At 40.5% G+C, this 14,312-nt stretch overlaps 1 protein-coding gene across 4 annotated transcripts in view; it reads left to right on the top strand.

The window, feature by feature from the left end:
• The window catches only part of PHLDB2 (pleckstrin homology like domain family B member 2), a 483,232-nt gene that overhangs the window by 282,403 nt on the left and 186,517 nt on the right, over positions 1-14,312 (top strand). The gene's annotated exons all lie outside the window — the stretch shown is intronic.

Below are 14,312 nucleotides of genomic sequence, written 5' to 3'. Positions count from 1 at the left end.
AAACAGCAAGTTATAACAAATGTCTTAGTTCACAAGCCCATGCGCAGAAACATCTAAGCATGGTTTTCCCTTTTGTTTCTACCTACAGTGGAACAATTAGTTGCACTTTCTGCATGAAAAACCATTTTATACGCATGATTGTAGCGCTTGTTTGAGTATCTGCGTGAGACATTCTTCCTTTACCAACTCAAACATGCATTAAGTAATTCTTAAGTGTTGTGATATCACACTGGTGTGTCTTTAGCACGTTGGCCCACCAGGCTTGGGTATTGCAGCAGCTGCATAAGATTGTTACTTTCCTTCTTGTCACCTCTCTCATTGTTTTGCCTCTATCCTGACTCCTGTGTTGGCCAAACAAGAGAGAGAGGTTCCCATTTTGCCGCTTCTGTTCTTGAACATTGGCGGGGAACGCACGCCTTCCACCATGTTTCTGCTAAAAATGAGGGCTTCATTGTTTGGGAAAGTGAAGATCAGGGTGCAGCAGAGAGCACCTAATACAGGTGCTCCGATATTAACAATGTTGATATGCCCTAGACTCATCTAGGGATAATGGAATGAGAATGAGGGACAAACTCTGAATTTGCATTACCAGAATAGCCTATCTACTTCTTCAGTCCCTGCTCTGTTCACATTACCACCAGGATGGAAATTCTTGGATTAATCTAACACATTGGTAGTTGGCCCATATTCTCTACATACCATCTTTTCAACCTGTCCTTGTCAATGCTGAAGTATGCCAACAATCTGTAAATCTAACTTAGTCCTGCTACATTAAAACAGTCCAGACGGAACTGCTCAGTCTCACCCACTCTGACCCATCGATTAAAAAAAAAAAAGTCCACATAGTGAGACTCTTAGAATGACTCAACCAAATAGTGACAAAGTGATAGCTGGGAATGCCTAATTAATTTTAAGCAGCGGTAAGACGTGGAGAGCATTACATACCATTATGTTTAGCTTGTATATCCCCTTGTTAAATAAAACTAACCATATGCAAATCACCCCTGGTCCTGTTCTAACACGAACTATCCAGCCAAAAGCGCTATACTTCCCCTGTGAATGGAAACACTAGCAACTTCTGACCATTTGTGTCCTTGTTTGGCCTATCAGGATGGCCCAGCTTGAGCCATTAGAGCACAGTGACCAAGAGATCATCATTTAGGCATACCTACATCTCTTAGGACAACACAGTAAAGACATGATGAATGGAAATGCTAATATTATTCCGAACCACTGGTAATTACTATAGGAGCATACATTATTATTACTTTTTAGCTTGCCTGTGACATTACAAGATTGGGCCAGCCATATGCAAATCAGTCTTGGTCCTGCTCCAACATGAATAATACAGCTGGAACTGCTAGGTTAAGCACCCTCTGAAAAGAAGGACAAACAATCTCTGAATGGCTTTGACCTTGTTGGGTCTCATCAATGAGTTCCAGCATGGCTCACGTATGGCACAGCAAGCAAGGGTTTCATATGCAGGCAGGCTCACTCCAGTTAGGCGGACTCGCATAGACAGCAAAAATATAATAGATGTAATACTTGATTTAATTTGAACTACTGGTGTTGATTGTGGGCACATTCCATTGTATTGCCTTTAGTTTGGCTGTCACAGAAAGGGACCGATCAGACACAAATCAACCATGATGCTGCTCAACTTGGAAATTCTAGGCCATAACACCACTGACCAGTTTTGACTTGTTAAATCTAATCAGTGATGTGCAGCTTTAGGCCCTAGAGCACAGCAGTTAAGAAACCCACATTTTGGCATGACTACACCACTTAGAGCTTGGACACCAACAACCTGATTGAGGGGAATGTAAAACAGCAAAGAAAACTGCACTGGGCAAGCTGTGGAAGAGGAGGGAATTCATCATAAGGGATAGACACAATGTATTGTCAAAGTGCGTGAAGATTTCTTAGGGTTATGAAAAAGCAATGAACAAACTTAAGTACCCAGTGCAATGTAATGGGCAATGTGCTCCCCACATTCACAGGTAGGAGGGCAACTTTTGCTGCTTGTAACAACAGCCCTGTGTCTATCCTTTCTTGACACTATCGCCATCCTTTTTTCTTTAAAGAAAAGCTTTTTATTTATTTGGTTTTATCTGGAAAAGGACATCAAAAGAAAAATTAACAAAATTAGTAACACCCAGCACAGTATGGACCAGGCAAAGCGTTACACATTATGATGTGTAATGGCTATTTACGAACAAAGCACTGACGGCAGTAGCTCAGTCAATTGACTATGTTCAGGATGCATCTAAAGCTCTGTAAAGTTATAATGAGTTCTGATGTCTGTGGCCCCCTTGGTTGTGGCAATATCACCAACTTTACATGGTTTCTGAATGCCATCATGTTCACATATATGATTTTGTCGTAAAAAGAGTAGTGTGTACTGTTTGACTGACAAAATGACAATAGCTTGCCAGAAAGAAAAACAATAACATGTACAGTCAAACTGCATTGAATTCGATAAAACGATGGAATCTATCAGTGGGATGCTTTTCAGATTACATGTGCAGTAAACTATCATCCCTAGACTAGGTGTAACAATAACAACATTTTCAAGTATCCATTCAAATTATCTCCCAATGTCAAACAGAGCATTTTTTTATAAATATGCCTACGTATTGCGATCACAGCTTTGATGAGAAAGGAGAACGTTTTTTGTAACTCAGCTTTTTCTGAAATATAAGACTCTGAAAGCAGCTGTGGTCATGAATTCTGAGAATGATGGCAATCTTGGTAAATCCAACCATCTAGAGAACATTTAACTCCAGAGCAGGAGCTTGCTTCATATTTCAGGTGTGGTCCTCCCAGACCACGCTGAGTGCCCAATACAGGGATTAACCAAACTTCTTAACACAGCCTGTCAGGCTTGTGCACCTAACTCGACACTTCCAATCAGACATGTTCTGTACTCATTGTCGCTACTCCACTCTAGTAGATGAGTCATTGATAAAATGAATCTTTGGAGAAAGCTTTGTTTGTGTTTGAATTAATCAACAATTTGGCTGTATGTTTCTGAAGCTTGAAGAATTCATCAGGACCACGAGCAATGAGGTATCCCTGTAACAATTGTCTTTTATCAAGTCAAGTTCACAGGTGTTTACTGCTGTTTCCCATTTATTGATGATTTGCCTGTGCTGCAAATTCTTTTATAGAAAAACCAAAGGTCAGTAAAGGTTGAGACTCATTGCTGTCTGTTAAAAAGCACGATTAATTAAAGCTGAGGATGTACTTGCTTTACTGAACTACGTTAGTGCTCTGTGGCTTGTGAACCATTATCGCGGACTTTCAGTGAATGCATGTAACCACAGAGGCAACAAAGTAATGCCAGCAACACATCTAGTCTTTCCATCCCCACCTCAGTGGAACACCTATTGCAATAGCATATATCAGCTAAGGTGTGGGAAGAGAACCCACTCAGATCATTCTTAAAGAGGAACTTGAGCTCATTCATGGTACTTTAGGAAGGGGTGACAAAGGGGCAGGGGATTGACTTCGTTTGGAATGAGGCCTATAAGCTTTAGCAATGGAGAAAATGCAAATTCCAGATGTTGTAGGCTGACATGTTGAGGAAATAAAAGCACCCTCTGTTGGTCAATACAATTTATTCCTGCAAAGGAGGCGGTGGTGGTGTATTCCTCATGTGCAACACTGTTTCACCCTAGCTCATGGTTAGTGATGCCTTGTTATCTAAATGTTCTGTGGCTCAAAAATGATGGAAACATTCTCATGGAGAAAGTTGTTATATCTGAGTTGGAGACTTGCAGCCGGTGATACTTTGCTCTCAGTTCAGGTGCAAGGACTTTCAAAGGGCAGGCAAAATTGTCACATTTTCTTACATTTCCCCCTTTTTAAGGCCGTTTGTGTCAATATAATGCCTTCTAGTGGCCACTTGAGTTGGTGCCACAAAGCAACACCTTGTGGCAGCCTTAATGTAGCGTCATTACCCATGGTATCAGTAATTCTGGGTGCAGTATTACAATAATGGAATCTTAAAATGAGACCTTTGAAGGACGGCTATTATGTTTAAGCTCCCTGCAGCTACTGATGTGGTACTGCTTCTACACAATTGCATGAGATATTTGATATGATATAGTGTTTTTCTCCCTATTCATTTATACATAAACCATGCTTACTCTTCTAAGATATCGTGGGGCATATTTATACTCTGTTTGTGACGGAATTGCGTCGTTTTTTTTTACGCAATTCCGACGCAAAACTAACTCCATATTTATACTTTGGCGTTAGACGCGTCTAGCGCCAAAGTCCATGGAGTTTGCGTCATTTTTTAGCGTGGACACCTACTTTGCGTTAATGAAATGCAAGGTAGGCGTTCCCGTCTAAAAAATTGACCCCGAGGCATGTGCGCCGTATTTACACTCCCGGGCAAAATTCACGCCCGGGAGTGGGCGGGTCAAAAAAAATGACGTACGGCCACTTTTGCGCCGTTTTTTAGCGCCTGGTCAGGGCAGGCGTTAAGGGACCTGTGGGCTCAGAAGGAGCCCAGAGGTGCCCTCCCAAGCCCCCAGGGACACCCCCTGCCACCCTTGCCCACCCCAGGAGGACACCCAAGGCTGGAGGGACCCATCCCAGGGACATTAAGGTAAGTTCAGGTAAGTTTATTTTTTTTATTTTTTTTGTGGCATAGGGGGCCTGATTTGTGCCCCCCTACATGCCACTATGCCCAATGACCATGCCCAGGGGACAGAAGTCCCCTGGGCATGGCCATTGGGCAAGGGGGCATGACTCCTGTCTTTGCTAAGACAGGAGTCATTTCTATGGGGGTTGGGAGTCGAAAAAAATGGCGCAAATCGGGTTGAGGCGAAAAATTTGCCTCAGCCTGACTTGCCCCATTTTTGGGCGCCCAAGCTCCATATCCCCCTACGCCGGCGCTGCCTGGTGTACGTCGTTTTTTTCCACGCACACCAGGCAGCGCCGGTGGCTAACGCCGGCTAACATCATTGATTAAATACGGCGCCCTCATGGTGCTTCAGAATGGCGTTAGCTGGCGCTAATTTTTTTGACGCAAAACTGCGTTAGCGCAGTTTTGCGTCAAAAAGTAAAAATATGGCCCTGTATACTTTCAACTGTATTAGTCTGCCTGTATAAAATATTGAGATGTACCACTACTGCTCCTGTATCACTATTAATAGACACTGTGAGACTGCTTATTCAGTTGATTTTAGTTTAGCATATCACTTCAGGACCTATTGCTGCACTGTAACATCAAAAGGGCTTTATAAACCTTTCATCTGTGAAACCTTGTTTAAGATTCAATACAAAAAGCTATACAGTTGCACTAAGAGATTTGTAAAGAAGACTGGGGTTCAGTTGCTAACAATGTGGAATAAGAAGATTCCAATTTTGAAATACATTTTAGGAACACAACATGATATTCGAAGGAAAATTAAAGAAATGTTAAAGTAAACTTACATTGAAAAGGCTCTTTACAAAATTACAAACAATGGAAATCTATTGCACAACTCCAGGAATACAACATAAACAATGCAACTCTTTCAAATGGAATTGACACAGATTAAAGCAAAAAAGCTCCCAGGTCTGAGGTGCACCATGCGATCTGTTGAAGCATGATCAGACTCGCAGCAATCTTCACAGATCCTGTCTCTCTCACAGCACAATCGCCACACAAGTATCAACAACCTAGTTTCTCATGTCCGGGTCCGTGTAAGTAAATGTAGTTATTCAATGGTAAATAGTTCCTTTTCATGGGCTTCATTGAAACTCCTAACATGTACATCACTCTGTTTCGTGGTCATTATTAGTGGTGTGATAAATTATGTAATTTCTTCCGTAAAATTTAGTTAAAATTGTGAAGTATTACATTCAATTACATTAATAATGTGAACTGAGATTTGTCAGCATCTCACATGATTTTCATACAAGTGTATAATTAAAATCAAGAGACTGGTCTGGTTCGAGAAACTGCTTGAACCAGCCTGTGTGCACAATAGGACACAAATTTGCTTAATGTGAAATTTCATGAATTTTGAGCCTGTAATTTAAATGTCACATGGAACTAGTCATCAGATGTGTGTAACTGTGCTGGTTTATTAGCAATTCCACATACATATTAATGATGTATAATGCTTGAGTACCATTTGAAATAGATGAGAGCGTTTGTCTCAAAGGATCATTTTCTCATGCATGGCTATCAGCCATTTGGAAACTAAAGCGTTTATCCAAAAAAATGTGTTGGGGCCGCACTCCATAAGTTGGCGCTCAATAGCTACCTGGTGCTTCTCTTTTCCCTAATGGTTATATAGATTTTGTCATATGGACTGGGAGGATCAGATAGCATTTTTATGAAAACTACTGACATTTCTGAGTTTAAAAAAGTAATGGAAGCTAATATATATATATATCAGTGCTTAATTTGTGCTTGTTGTTTCCAGTGCAGAGCACCGGCATTTATTTTTGAGCGCTGGTGCTTAGTCTTCTGCCTCAAGCATTTGCTGCGAGCAAAAGACACGTTTATGAAAGGCGGAGGAAGAGAAAAACAAAAAAGCGTCACAATGAGAGAAAGCAGAAAGCTGTAGGTGTGAGCTGAAGGGGCAGGGAGTGCTTTTAATGGATTGAAGAGGTCCGAGATGGCTTTGTGATTACGCTGCCTAAGTATTCCGTGTTCACACATTTAATTGCAGCAGCCGCATGTTTAAAAGTTGAGGCTTTGTGCCTTTCCACAAAAGGATTCAGGGCCAGATGTACAACCCTCAATGTTTGAGACTCGAAATTTGCATTTTATGGCAAGTCGCAAACACTGATCTACAACAGTGTCTAAGACACTGAGACACTGTTTGCGATTCCCAATTGGGTCGCAAGGGACCTGCTTCATTAATATCCATGAGACTGCTCGCAATTTGCGACCCTTTGGTAATGGCAGACACTCACAGGGATGGTGGTCTGCTGGGGTCAGCACACCCACCATGTCTGTGTCTAAATTTTAAATAAAACAGTTTTTTTTAAATGCAGCCCATTTTCCTTATAGGAAAACGGGATGCATTTCAAAAATAAAAATTAAAAGTTGTCTTTTAATTTTTTTATACCTGTGCGACTCGCTATTAGGAAGGGATGCCCTTTACATGCCACTCCTTAATAGCAACTTGCAAACCCTGTTTTTCAAGTCGATAATAGCTACCACCTGCAAAATAGGACTGGTACATGGGGAAATGCATTTCACCAGTCGCAAGCGGCTTCATGGGCCATTTGTGACCGGGATAATGCGTCGGAGATCTGGCCCTAAATTCACCCTCTTTAATCTGCCTTCATATGTCAGAACAACTCAAAAGGAAACTGCTTAAATGTATCCTGATGGAAGTTTTAGAAATCAGTAAAAGTTACATTCCTATTGAGTCTTAAAATTGTGAGCTCTTATTTTACGCAAGAGCTGGTCTGCCAGGTCAAGGAGGCATAGTTATGAAAGATAGAGCTGATATTTGCAACACACATAGACACTGTGGTTCTTAGAGTAAACAGATAACTGAGTCATAAGCCAAGAAAACTGCATTGTCATGACTTTCAGCAATCTTGGGCCAGATGTACAATCCTCAGTCTGAGACACTATTTTCGATTCCCAAATGGGTCGCAAAGGACCTGCCTAATTAATATTCATTAGGCAGGTCACATTTTGCAACACATTGGGAATGGCCGGCAGTCACAGGGATGGGGGCATGCTGGGGTCAGCAGACCACCATGCCTGTGACTGCTTTTTAAATAACGCAGTTTTTTTATAAACAAAAAAATGCATCCAACGCGATGCATTTTAAAAATAAAAATGAAAAGATTTCTTTCCATTTCTTTAGAGTGGGCAGTGGTCCGTGGGGCAACTGCCTGTCCAGAAAAAATGTTGGCACCCCGATTCACCCCGAGTCCCTTGAGACCCCTTTCCATTTGTGAATGGGTTACCACCTCTTTCAAAGAGTTGGTAAAGTACGAATGTTCTGCAGCCGCATTGCCGGTTAAAAAAACATTCATACATACCAGTGCAACTTGCTATTAGGAAGGGATGCCTTTTACACACCCCTTCCTAAAACCGATTCTCATAAGCAAAATACAAGTCGGTAGCAAGTTACCGACTCACATTTTGCCTTTGGTACATGCCAAAATGCATTTTACCAGTTGCAAATGGCCCAATGGCCCATTTATGACTGGTAAAATGCATGGTACATCTCGCCCCTGATTTTAGTTGTGATTGTGAGGTGCTTATTACTGCTTAACATTTTGTTTTTTTCATTGTTATCCATTATTGTAGTACAATAAACTACTTTGTTGCTTCACCAAGCTTCCACAAGGACAGCTTGAAAAGTTGGGAAGTGTTTCACGTTGTATTTGAGCCTGACAAATTGCTCTCTAGTAATCAGTAAAAGGTACTAAAACGTCTTTGAGGACTCTAGTCCAGACATCATCTTAACACTCACTCCGCCTTACATTTTTAATCTGTCAGAAAAAGCCCACTGTGAAAGATACCTTCATGAGAGCACCCACATACTGCAGAAACAGGGTATCTTCTCCATCACTGCTGCAGATACCAGCAAGATGGTTGCAACAGTTTCCTAGAGCAAACATTTAATAGCACATTACCTTAGATGGCTTATTTAAATGGACCAGGATAAAATATTTAGGGCCTCATTGGGTCACCATCCATCAAGGTTGCAGAGGTAATACCACTTCCACCATGACTGGACTACTGCCTACCATATTTAGACATTTTCACCTGCCCTGCAGAGATCTTTGTGCCTTCAGAGGATTTTGTGCCATGGCAGCTCCTCTGAAGGCATGGAAATTCTGCTGAGATGCTGCCATGTTCAGACGCCACCCAGCAAACTTGTTTGTTTTTCAGCAGTGTGTGGGATCACTTAATTTTTTTCTGATTTGAGCCATCAGTGTTTTCTCATTGTCCAAAATGAAAAAAAGTTAATTTGACTGTTCTTTTTAAATATGGCATACAGTGTTATGCATCTACACTGACTGTCCCAACTCAGTTGGCACATCGGTATAGGTTTTTTTTCGTTGGCATATCAGAGACATGACTGTCTTCCCAATTGTAAACAGAGCAGACTGAGTGTGGCAGACAGGGTACTCTGCTTTGTGTATGTACAGTTGCCAGGTAAGTGGTGTTTCGTGACTTTAGGACACAGTATACCCTTGAACAACACAGTCTCATTTTTATTTTCAATGTCCTTGGAGACAGTTGGACCTCTTTAGCCGAAGCAGAAGAACTTGGGTAGTCAGTGCCTCCAGACCTGTCCCAAGCAAATATTAGCTTGGATGTCCAGTCTACATATTTATAATCACATCTTAGGCCCTTAAGGTAAAGCAACAGCAAATAGTTCCTTTCAGGTCTCCACTCTCCCTCCAACTGTTCTTACCTCCTAGCTTCCACTACACACAACACATAAGGACACAGGATACCACAGGTCCCTAGAGTGAAGAGCTGTTCTGTACCACCTTTGTTTTGAAAAGAATTACATAACCCCCAGAAATAATGGGAATGTGTGAAAAGAAGATAGCAATTAGATGTTGGGTCCCTCAAGGTTCCACTTTCTCACCACTATTTGTTAATATCTAAAAGCTGTGCTTACTTTCTGCTATGATTGTAGGTGGTGAGCACCAGCACTCATTTTTGGGGATTGAGACTTATTTTTCATCATCAGACTTTGATCCAGGGCCAAAGAAAGACAGGAAAGTAAAACAGAAGAAGGATTAGCAAGATAGGTGATCAGATTTAAAGGGTGAAAGGAAGCAATGATGAAAATGTTTCTGCTATGAGATAGGTTGGCAAAAAGTATCAGTTGTTGGGAAAAAACAGGAGTGAGGTGAAATAAAGGCTAGGCAGCCTACTTATTCAGCAAGCCTGGCATTTGGCAGCACAGGTGTCAAGCTTCTAATCTGACCTGTATCCTTACCTCAGTAGAAAAGGAGTTTGTAGAAGAAACTGAGGATGGAAGAAGAGCAATTAAAGCAAAGGCAGAAGTAGGAGTAGTAGTCCATGATTGGGGAAAAGAAGAAGAAGCCCATTCAGCAGCAGGGAGTCAAGCTGCCTTGACTTTAGACTGGAAACATGTAAGGAAACTATGGGCCTGATTCACAAAGGTAAACTTAGACCAAAAAACTCAGTTTAGACCAAAAGTCTAAACTTAGACCGAAATTCTAACTTTACTATGAGTAAAGTTAAAATGTTGGTCTACATTTAGACGTTTGGTCTTAGTTTAGACCAAAAGTCTAAAATTAAACCAAAGTTTAACTTTACTATGAGTAAAGTTAGACTTTTGGTCTAAGTTTACTTTTGTGAATCATGCCCTATGTGCATATAAGCCCAGATCAAAAACTGACACAATGTTTGTAGGTACGAGGGAGTGTAGACATGTGACTTTGTTTAAGAGTGTTTGGACCTTCATGATAAATAGACAAGATCCAGCAATTACAGGAGTTTATTTCATTTGTGGAAAGCATGCTTATTTTAGATTACCGAAAGGATGATATGGTACATGTTATTTATGAGTAGTTTTTCCAAAGGTTTAGCATGTGGAACATTTTGAAGATCCTGTGTGGGATAAGAAGTCAAATTCTCGAGTAAAGAGAGGTGCCAGTGCTTAAGAGATTGTAGCATATATTTTTAGTGCAATGATTCCAATCGTAGGAATGATTTTAAATGATCTGAAGATAAGAAGGTTATCAACCATTGTAGATAAGTTGTATACAGATACAGCAGGGGCCTTCTTGTTAATTGAGATAGAAATGGTTGCCATAAGATCAATGGTTTTCGAAAAACATCTTGCTTTATATATCCTTCTTTTGCGAAATAGGGCCAAATTTGCAAGATGCTGAAAGTTCAACAATGCACTTTTATACCAGATAACAGTAAGGGGCTGAGAAAGTACATTAAAAATATAACCAACCTAAAAGAGGATTTGAAGGAGTTAAAAGCAACAGGTGCTTGGGAAACAAAAGGAAATTGTCTTTCAGCAGTTAGAAAGTGGTTTGGAAACCTTGTTTGATGAATTATTGGCAATATCTTGAGACCTAATTTGATAATAGCCTAGTGTGCCTTAGTTGTGTTTGGTCTTTACAAGTTATACTAGAAAATGAAAGTAAAGAGAGCAGAGAGGGGAAGAAGAAAAGAGGAGTATGAACTTTAAAATAGACAAAGTATCTATTACAATGACATTAAGCAGTTAGAGGAACCCAGAAGATCTTACCTGGTACGACCTCAGAGATTTTAATATGATAAGATGGCTTGATATGCCATCAGAGGGGGGATTGATGTAGCTGAAGTATTATTGCTACCTTCTATGTCAGAGTAACCATTTATGTGACCATATTTGCATTATGTTCTTTGAGTTTCAAAACAAGTTAACTGTAAAGTGGTGCACGAAAGCCTATTTTAGTGCGCATTCACTGTAGAAAAGTTATCTAATGTAATGTGGTGTAGCCCTAAAGCCTCATGTATGATGAATTAATTTGTTCCATGTGTTTCCCCATGATGTTAATGAATGGATTTCACTGAAAAGACAATGAATTTCTCAAATAAAATGTTTTAAAAGTTTCATGATAATGTCAAAAATGTATTTCCCTAAAATAGCTATTGAAATGTATAAACAAAGTCATTTCACTTTAAAATCACTGTGACATGAATAATGACAAAGCTTATTAATGCTGAAGATATAATTTTACCGTTATATGTGTGTTAATTGACAAAGAATGAATGTGCCATTATAATCTGCTTTAGTTAGCCTATGCAAGGCCTGCTGGTCCCTGTTTCCTGAAATGTGTGGAAAAATGTTTAGTCATGCTTGCTAACGTGTCATTTATTTCAGACTTTGTTTCCATAGAATATTAGCTTGGAAAAAAATGTCCAATTGTTTTATGCATTGAGAGCCTGAGAAAGTAACCTTGTTTCCGGTACATTGAGGAACTGTGAACATGGATGATATACAGTTGTTTCAAATCGTACTGAAGAGGCGGATGGATGCCTTTCCCATGTTGGTAAAGGGAACCAAATGACTGTCATATGATGGGCTATGATTGGGCAATTAAACCTTCCGATTCATGTTGTGTGATGGATGGACACATAATTTTTCACTTTGGACTTTACTTTACCATTCCCCAGTTGGATTAGTGACAGACTTCTTTTGGACTTTAGGCCGACCCCCCATCTGTAGTTTGCAATTGATTCCTCTGGCCTTTGAGAGGTACAGACCTCTTTGCCCTTGTTACGCACCTTCCCTAATGCTGAGATGAGAAGACTTAAAACATTTCTTGAGAAAACTCTTGACAGAGCTTCTGAAATTCTGACACCTTCCCTTTTTACATACTTTTTGCCAACCTTAGTTAGTTTTATCCTGCCCCAGGTGTCGTTTTCCCAAATTCTTTTGGTCCTTTACTTTTTTTTTATTTTTGTCCCCATGTTTTGTAGCCAGCAAATATCAGTTAGTGATTTGTCTCTTTTGTGGATTTGTTTGCTTAGTCAATTAAATGGGATTGTTTAAATTGCCTTCAGGGTTAGAACTGGTCAACGATTATCTTCAGATCATCAGGTTCCGGTGCTTATGTTTATATTGCATTGATAGACCTTTTAGTCTGTTGGATGTTAGTTAAGCTTCAGTTGTTACAAAACATGGACATCCAATCAAAATTCTGTATCTTTATAGTTTTGTCCTGAGAATTGTTCATATTAACCCAAGTCTAAGCTTGTAACAAAACCCTTTAACATTATTCGGGACTTGGGTTTCCTTGTGCGGCCCAATTGATCATACTGTAAATTTAAAGGTTGATTGAGAGTGCTGTTGACTTTTTCTCCACCCCTTCTTCAGGTGTGCAAAAATCCATTAACCTCGTTTAGAGCATACCTGAAATGCCCCAGCACTGCCTGCCATTAATCTAGCATGTACATTTTAATACTGTCTATGTATGTATAGGGCAAACTGAGAATTAAGCCTGATTGGGAAGCATCTCTAACTTGGTCCAAAGCATCCTCTCAAAAACTTTGAAATGATATTTAATAGGTAGGGCTTTCAAATGCATCTTAGCAGTGAATAGGAAGTCAGCGCACCCACCTCTGCCCTCAGGGCTGGAGGCTGCTGAAGCCCTCTCAGTCTTGCATTACCAGATGAGCTGCTCTGCTTTGCAGACACGTTTCCACCCATGGGTTCACTGGCCCTCGAGGCAGAGACCACTCAGCTGGGTGGAAAGTGGAAAGCTAGCTGTTCTCCCATCCCACCCTTGCATATAACTTCCTAAACATTTTTACTGGCCATTTTCATTATTTCCGTCAGAAAAGACACACAGTCCATCCATGTGGGTAATATTCTTCTGTAATGAAGGGATGGTATCTTTGAATGTGGCTGTCCCTTCTTTCACAATATCAATTAGAAACACAGAAAGAGGAAAAGATGAATGTCAGAGTTGATATAAAACCTAACATGTAGGATTGACTTTGCACATGTTCAGAAAGAAAAATGTGTTGTTAATCTGCAGTTTTAACTTCCCACCACGCACTCTCCCAGGTACATGATATGTGGAAATCAGATTGGAGGCAGAGTGCAATCCAGCTCCCAGCAAGTGAACAGTCAATATGAGGCATGCAAGTGGCAATGCTATGGGACTCAAGAATCACCTCCACCAGACCTGTGCCGCCCCTTCTGACCAGACACGCAGTATTTGTTCAAAACTGATACTTTGGAGAGTGGCACCTACCATGACCACCATGTCAGAGAAGGGCAATTAGCTAGACAGTTTTCTACAAAGGTTGAATTTGTTTTTAACTGCCGCTAAAGCGATTGTCTTAAACATCTGAGACCTATGTGCATTCCCACCAAACTCTCAAGGTCTGAACCTTGCCTTCTCTGTCTGGCAGAAGTTTGAACTCAGAGCCTGCCTTTACGTGGCCTTCCCTCTCAGACCCTGTTCACCTGATCCTTTTCCATTTAAACACGACCATGCTCACCTGACTTGTACTTTTTCATACTGTCTCCAACCTTAGATCCTGTCTGATTGCTATTGACAAACATCATGTGGACCCCTACATTCTGGAACACTCACAGATAGTCCTGCAACATATTAAATTATATAATCCATGTGCCCACTGTATAATATACTGACCTCTAGCTGTATCAAGTAGCTACTGAAATGTACTGTTTGTACAATAAATGCAAAATAAATGCTCAATAAAAATATTAAAACAATTATGTTAAGCCCTACTAAAAGCTGAGAAGGACAGTCATGTGGACCGTGGTTCCATCTGAAATCTAAGAAATGTAGGGACATGCTGGTGGCTCCCT

The sequence above is a fragment of the Pleurodeles waltl genome, chromosome 8 (assembly GCF_031143425.1).
Source record: "Pleurodeles waltl isolate 20211129_DDA chromosome 8, aPleWal1.hap1.20221129, whole genome shotgun sequence".
NCBI lineage: Eukaryota > Metazoa > Chordata > Amphibia > Caudata > Salamandridae > Pleurodeles > Pleurodeles waltl.
This window is presented reverse-complemented; position numbering and strand designations above follow the sequence as displayed.